Genomic DNA, 7,453 nt, shown 5'->3' on the forward strand with positions numbered 1-7,453 from the left:
CATAACATTACTGCGTATTGAACTACTTTTTCTGTCAAATTTGTTGTATAACATGAAGTTTTGGTGCTTAATTTGTAAAATCATAACCTAATTTGATGTTTAATAGGCTTTTCCTTTATCAGTCCTTATAATCCAAGATATTCGCTTATCCAAGCTTCTGCCGGCCCGTTTAGCTTGGATTAGTGAGACTCTACTGTATTTGATTCTAAGCTTCCATAATGAAACCCAACCTTCTATCAGAATTGCCCATTTTTTCCTGGAAGGACACCTGATTATTTTTTTCACAGCTGGATACCAAAGAAATGTAACAGATGAAGTTGTTCTGCATGACTTCATTTACAAGACATTTAGAGCTTCACTTGCTGAATTTCTGTTGGTCACACAGCTGATAAAGGCATAACCCAGTAGGAGAAAAGACACTAATAACCTCAATGTCGACTGACACCGAGATTTTACGTTGGCAGATACATTTTCAAAATGTATGAAAGTTGAATTAAATGGGAAAGAGGCATATATAGAAAACAGATGAGCAAAAATGAAGCAGTAAATAGCTCTATATGGCATTCACTCTGGGAATCCCACCAAGTGGTGGCTGTACTTTAAAACAGTGCACATCAAAAGTCCTGGAATAGTCATTTAGAAAAGAATATAAAAATGCATCCATATTTAAAAAAACCAACAAAATCTGAAATAGCATAGTTTAAAAAGAGTGCTACTCAAAGTGGTAGTATAAGGACTGGTACTAGTTTCCAGGTAAGAAAGAAACAATTGGACCCAATGGGTGCAAATTTAACACTAGCACCTAATGCACTGGGAAAAATTATTGCCAGCCCCCCACATCAGACAGTCCAAGAAGCACTGGTTTAAAAGATTGCCTGTGACCTTAAATGAGGTCAATCACAACAACTGGAATTAACTCCCTTGGATTTAGCTGGACTTTCTTACACGGGCAGGCCAAACCTAGGCACAGTTACTCAAAATAGTCCCATTGGTTTCAATTATATTTTCTTCCAAGGCAGCTGGAAAACATCTGTGCAGCAACATTCTATGAATGTTTAATCAGAAGCATAATTTTCTTTGTTGAATTGTTCCTAGCCCCATGCAAGTGTATACAGAAAAAAAAAGAAAATGTGCTAATCTGTCCCCCTATCAAAATGCCCAGATATGAATACTTGACATGTGAAGTTTTTGAAATGACTTTCAGTATTAAGACAATGGTGACATTTTCCTATTTTGTCATAGTTATGATGTATACATAGCAAATTATACAATATTTTTTCTACTTCTCTGTCTCCAATAAACATGACATGTTCTATATACGCTTCTGGAATATGACATGCAAAGGCAGCAAACACTGGGAAATATTTCCCATTTTGACAGCAGTACAGTAGAACGTAAGGTAACGTGACTCAGTTATCGTTCGTCTGATTGTTAAGACAGGTCTCTGAAACACATAAAACAAAGGAATGTCGAGATGTGTACTGATGGATGTGCACATCCATACCTTCAGGCACACTTCTAGGACTCAATAAGCAGAACGCCTTCCAATCAGAAAACTGTACCATATATCTGGTCTCCCCACCGCCCACGTATTTGCTTAGCACACAGTACACACGATCAGGAAAGCAAGTATAGTCCTGCTCATTATTATTTGCAGTGTGTCCTGTTGCTTCTGATCTCACAAACCTAAAATAAAATACTCTTAAAGAATGCTACCTCTCTTCCGCTTGACAAGACAAGGTGGAAAGGTGTTGAATGAGCTTCCCATTTATAGCAAAAGTGTCCAGTTCCCCCTTCCCAAGTAAAATAAATGGTGAAAAAAATGAAACAAACTACAGCCCCCAAGGTATGAAGCAAATATAAATGTAGAAAGAATGGGAAATGATAACAAATGAGTGGGCTGCATTCGGATAGGTATAATTGTTGGCTTAATATTATTTCTATTTGTTTATGTTGCAGATTTTAAATTTCATTTTTAATGTTGTGAACTTCTCTGGGCCTCGATCAAGAGAGAAAACTGAGCTGGGCTATAAATAAATATAAATACAATATTGCTAGTATTGTATTTCACTCTACCAAAGAGTGAAAGTGCCTTGCGAAAGGAAAACTCCCAAAATTTCACAGCACTGAGCTATGGCACTTACAAGTGGTGTCAAAACAGCATTAATTCTACAGTGTATTTTATTTATTTATTTACTGTATTTATATACCATTTTTCTCACCCCTGGAGGGAACTCAAAGCTGTTTATAACATAACAATGTCAAAATTCAATGCTAAACATACATTGTTGTTGTTATTATTATTAAGCAGGGGCTTGATAGCCATCTATCAGGAGAGATTGGATAGTGCTTTCCCAGCATCATGGCAGAAAAAGGGCTGGACCAGATGTATCTTGGGGGTCTCTTTCAAGTCTATAATTCTTCTATTGTTACTAAGCAGTGCCTGGATGGCCATCTGTCGGGAGGGATCGGATTGTGCTTTTCCTGCCTGGGCAGAAGGGGGCGAACTGGGTGGCCTTTGGGGCACCTTCCAATTCTATTATTATTGTTATAATCATTAAGCAGGAGCTGGAGGGCCATCTGTCGGGAGGGATCAGATTGTGCTTTTCCTGCATCATGGTGTAGATGCTCCCAAAGTGCTTCTCTTCCCTGAATCTGGTCTGTGTCAGCAGCAGTGGTGGGTCCTCGCTTTTCAATTGAAGAAGAATAGAAGGATAATGAGGATGACGCTGATATCATCGTGGCAGCAGCAGTAGGAGCAGAGTCAGCCAGCTGCTGGGGAAAAGGAGTCCTTCCCGGGAGACTCCAGGACAAGAAAGCACCAGTGTCATCCCCCCACCCCGAGAAATAAATGTGTCTTAATTCCCCCTTCCCTTCCGCACTGGGCCCCATTTGCCATGTGGGTGTACTATTGCCCTTTGCCACTCCCCACCCTGGAAAGCAAGACAGGCAGCCCCCCTCCCAGCCTCCCACAACCCACTGGATCGGTTTCATAGCAATCATAATCCTCCCCGGTAAACACACACGTCACTCACTGCCTGCATGCACCAAGCCTCGCCTCCTGCCATCTCAATGGAGAGAGAGAGAGAGAGGCGCATCCATCCATCCATCCACCTACCTTCTCCCTTCTGTTCTCCCTCCAAACGCCCACCTCTTTCATCCGTCCTCTGTTCCCAGATGTCACAAGTGTCACCCTAGCCCTTAAGTCTTCAGGAGTGAGGCTGTCACTTATTTCTCCCCTTCTCCTTTACAATCCTCTGGAGCAGGGGAGAAATAGGCTCCAATGTCTCTTATTTCTAACAATATAGGTGCAAAATCTATGTGTATCTGTAGAAGAGATGTCCTCGAAGACAGGCTCCACTCATAAAGATTTATTATTTATTTATACGGAGCTGAAAGATCTTCTGGACTGGAGTAAAGGAGAAATCGGCTCCAATCAGCTCTGTTCGTAACCATGTAGGTGTAAAATGTATCAAGAGGTCCATTACCATTCTTATAGGTTTACAATTTATGATTATTATGGAGAAGAGACATCCTCTGGAGCAGAGGAGAAATAGGCTCCGATTTTGTTTTTTACTACCAACCATAGAGATATAACATTGATTCATATGGAGGGAGAGATTCCTTGGAGCAGAGTAGAAATAGACTCTGATTTTGTTTTCTACTACCAACCACATAGGAGTAAAATTTATCTATATGGAAGAGGGCACTCCCCTGGAACAGATTCCAATTTCTGGGTTGCAATGAGTTTTCGAGGCTGTATGGCCATGTTCCAGGAGCATTTTCTCCTGAAGTTCCGCCCGCATCTATGGCAGGCATCCTCAGAGGTGGTGAGGTATGGGTGGTTGTGAGTTTTCCGGGCTGTATGGCCATGTTCATCTTCTGGAGCATGGCCATACAGCCTGGAAAACTCTTAACAACCCAGTGAAAGCGTTCGACAACATATTGTGAGGTATGTTAGAAACTATGGCATGCAAGTGGGGTTTGTATATCTGTGGACTGTCCACGGTGGGAGAAAGAACTCTTGTCTGTCTCAGCCAGGGATGAATGTTTCTATCAGCCACTTTGATTAGCACTAAATAGCCTTTCAGTTTCAAGGTCTGGCTGTTTACTGCCTGGGGGAATCCTTTGTTCACACCTGCCTCAAACAGACAAGAGTTCTTTCTCTCACCCTGTACTGGTCATTCAACAGATATATAAACCCTACTTGCCTAGTTTCCAACATACTTCACAATCTCTGAGGATGCCTGCCATAGATGCAGGCGAAACGTCAGGAGAAAATGCTTCTGGAACATGGCCATGCAGCCCGGAAAACTCACAGCAACCCAGTGATTCCGGACATGAAAGCCTTCGACAACACATTGATTCCAAGGGCTGTTGTGCATTTTCCGGGCTGTGTGGCCATGTTCCAGAAGCATTCTCTCCTGTTGTTTCACCCACATCTATGGCAGGCATCCTCAGAGGTTGCGAGGTATATTGGAAAACTAAGAAAGGGAGTTTTATGTATCTGTGGAAATTATGTATCTGTGGAAAGGACTCTTGTCTGTTGGAGGCCATTGATTCCAATTTCGTTCTCTGTTATGAAGCCTATAGGTGTCAATTTTATGTATTGGGAAAACAGAGCAGAGGAAAAACAGGACTCCAATCTATTGCCAACCACACAGGTGTAAAAAATTATCCATTTTGGAGGAGAGAGATCCTCTGGAGTAGAAGAGAAACAGGATCCAATTACCAACCATATAGGTGTAAAACTTATTTATAATATGGAGGGAAAGAAGCCTCTGGAGCAGAGGAGAAACAGGCTCCAATATATATATGTGCTTGCATGCCTCCATATCAGTGCACTGGAAACCTATACATAGATATAGATATGAGTTTGTATATCTATATATATATATATGTTTCTATATCACACGCATATATAGGTATAAGGTAAAGGTTTTCCCCTGACGTTAAGTCCAGTCATGTTTGACTCTGGGGTGTGGTGCTCATCTCCATTTCTAAGCCGAATAGCCGGCGTTGTCCGTAGACACCTCCAAGGTCATGTGGCCGGCATGACTGCATGGAGCGCCGTTACCTTCCTGTCAGAGCGGTACCTATTGATCTACTCACATTGGCATGTTTTCGAACTGCTAGGTTGGCAGGAGCTGGAGCTAACAGCGGCCGCTCATGCCGCTCCAGGGGGTTTGAACCTGGGACCTTTCGGTCTGTAGCTCAGTGCTTTAACGCACTTTGCCACCAGGGCTCCATATATAGGTATATATGTATATATATGTTTGTATATCTATATATAGGTTTCTATACCATCCATATATATGTGTGTGTGTGTATAGGTTTCTATACCATCCATACACACACACCCACACACACATATATATATATATATATATGCGCACACGCACACACACACACACACATATATATATATAGGTAGACACACACATACATAGGTTTTCAATGCACTGATATGGAGGCATGCAAGCACACCCCCGCATGCATCCAGGCCCTCTTTCTAGCCGGAGAGATCCCTTTACCCCCCCCCTCCATCAGCACCAGTTTAAGTCTCCATTGATGATTTATTTCCCCACCCCAATTTCATGAAGCTTGCAATTTGCAAATGCATTGAATTACAGACAGAGGAAGAAAGCATGCCTGCATCAAGTCCTTCCCCCACCCAAGGCCCTCTTAAGCTTGGAGAGCCTTTTCCCCCCTTTCCCATTGATTGCAAGATCCCCATTTATTAGCTATCCATTGATTATTTCACCAACCCCCCCCCCCCCCAAATCAAGGAGAAAAGAGGATTACCTTCCTTTTTCCTTCCTCCAGGGAACCTGCGCGTCGAAAGGGGGATCCGGATGAAGGCGGAGGTTAGAAAAGGGAGCCCGGGAAGGGGCGCGCGCTCTTGCCCTGCCGCGCGCGCTCCTGCCTCCTCTCCACCATCTTCACCCTCCTTCCTCCTCCTCCTCCTCTTCTTCCTCCTCCTCCTCCTCCGCAGCCCACCCGCTGGAAAACCAGCAAGGCCCGCCCCCGGCCCCTCCCTGGGCCCGCCCCTCTGGCGCCCGCGTGACTCCCGGGCCTGGAAAGCAGAAGGAGGAGGAGCTGCAAGGCTTGGAGCTGCAAGGAAGGGCATCTGCCCGGGCTTCTCTTTCTCTGCAGCGCAAAGCAGCGCTGCTGGAGAAAAGAGAAGGAAGAACTAAGCCATTGACATGAATGCACGCTGACATTTGGAACTGCCTCGGCTCAGTGCTGTGGCACCCTGGGATTTGTAGTTCTGTAAGGTCCTTTTTTTAGCCCATTCTCAAGTGTGCAGAATAGGCCCTATGGATGAGAGATCTCTAGGGGCGCATCTATGGTGTAGTTACAGGCCTGGGCAAACTTGGGCCCTCCAGGTGTTTTGGACTCCAACTCCCACCATTCCTAACAGCCTCAGGCCCCTTCCTTAAGTTTAAGCTTAAGCGGCTGAGGGGGAAAAGGAAGGGGCCTGAGGCTGTTAGGAATGGTGGGAGTTGGAGTCCAAAACACCTGGAGGGCCCAAGTTGGCCCAGCAGTTGAGATCTCCCAGAATGTTGGGTGACCAATGAGTTTTCCAAGCTGTATGGCCATGTTCCAGAAGAATTCCCGCCTGACGTTTCGCCTGCATCTATGGCAAGCAACCTCAGAGGTTGTGAGGTCTGTTGGAAACTAAGCGAATGGGGTTTATGTATCTGTGAATAATGTCCAGGGTGAGAGACAGAACTCTTGCCCGAGGCAAGTGTAAATGTTGCAATTGGTCACCTTGATTAGCATCAAAGAGCCTTGCAGTTTCAAAGCCTGGCTGCTTCCTCTCTGGGGGAATCCTTTGTTGGAAGGTGTTAACTGGCCCTGATTGCTTCTTGTCAGGAATTCCCGTCTTCTAGGTGTTGATCTTTATTTACTGTCCTGATTTTAGAGTTGAAGTCCAAACATCTGGAGGGCCAAAGTTTGCCAAGCAGCCGAGGTCCCCCATTTTGTTGGGTGGCCAAATTATACAGTAGAGTCTCACTTATCCAATGTTCTGGATTATCCAATGCATTTTTGTAGTCAATGTTTTCAATACATCGTGATATTTTGGTGCTAAATTTGTAAATATAGAAATTACTACATAGCATTACTGCATATTGAACTACCTTTTCTGTCAAATTTGTTGTATAACATGATGTTTTGGTGCATACATTGTAAAATCATAACCTATTTTTATGTTTAATAGGCTTTTCTTTAGTCCCTCCTTATTATCCAACATATTTGCTTATTCAACGTTCTGTTGGCCCGTTTATGTTGGATAAGTGAGACTCTACTGTAGTTTGAAAAAAAAAACCATGAACAGATTCTTATGCACACTACACATATCTTATTTGTAGTGTATATGAAAATACAGTAGACTTCTGGTTATCCGACCTACCATATTATCCGATGTGCTAGGCAGCAACACACACAG

At 43.6% G+C, this 7,453-nt stretch overlaps 1 protein-coding gene across 11 annotated transcripts in view; it reads right to left on the reverse strand.

The window, feature by feature from the left end:
• The window catches only part of apba1 (amyloid beta precursor protein binding family A member 1), a 130,152-nt gene extending 124,130 nt beyond the window's left edge, over positions 1-6,022 (reverse strand). For 3 of the 11 annotated variants that reach the window (XM_062971981.1, XM_062971978.1, XM_008103304.3), the window contains exon 1: positions 5,806-6,020. The gene's annotated coding sequence lies outside the window, so the exon portion shown is untranslated. Of the gene's footprint in view, positions 1-5,805 lie in introns of all 11 variants that reach the window. The other 8 variants (XM_008103308.3, XM_062971980.1, XM_016991023.2 and 5 more) reach the window with 4 other exon arrangements.
• Between the last annotated feature and the right edge of the window lie 1,431 nt (positions 6,023-7,453).

The sequence above is a fragment of the Anolis carolinensis genome, chromosome 2 (assembly GCF_035594765.1).
Source record: "Anolis carolinensis isolate JA03-04 chromosome 2, rAnoCar3.1.pri, whole genome shotgun sequence".
Taxonomy (NCBI): Eukaryota; Metazoa; Chordata; class Lepidosauria; order Squamata; family Dactyloidae; genus Anolis; species Anolis carolinensis.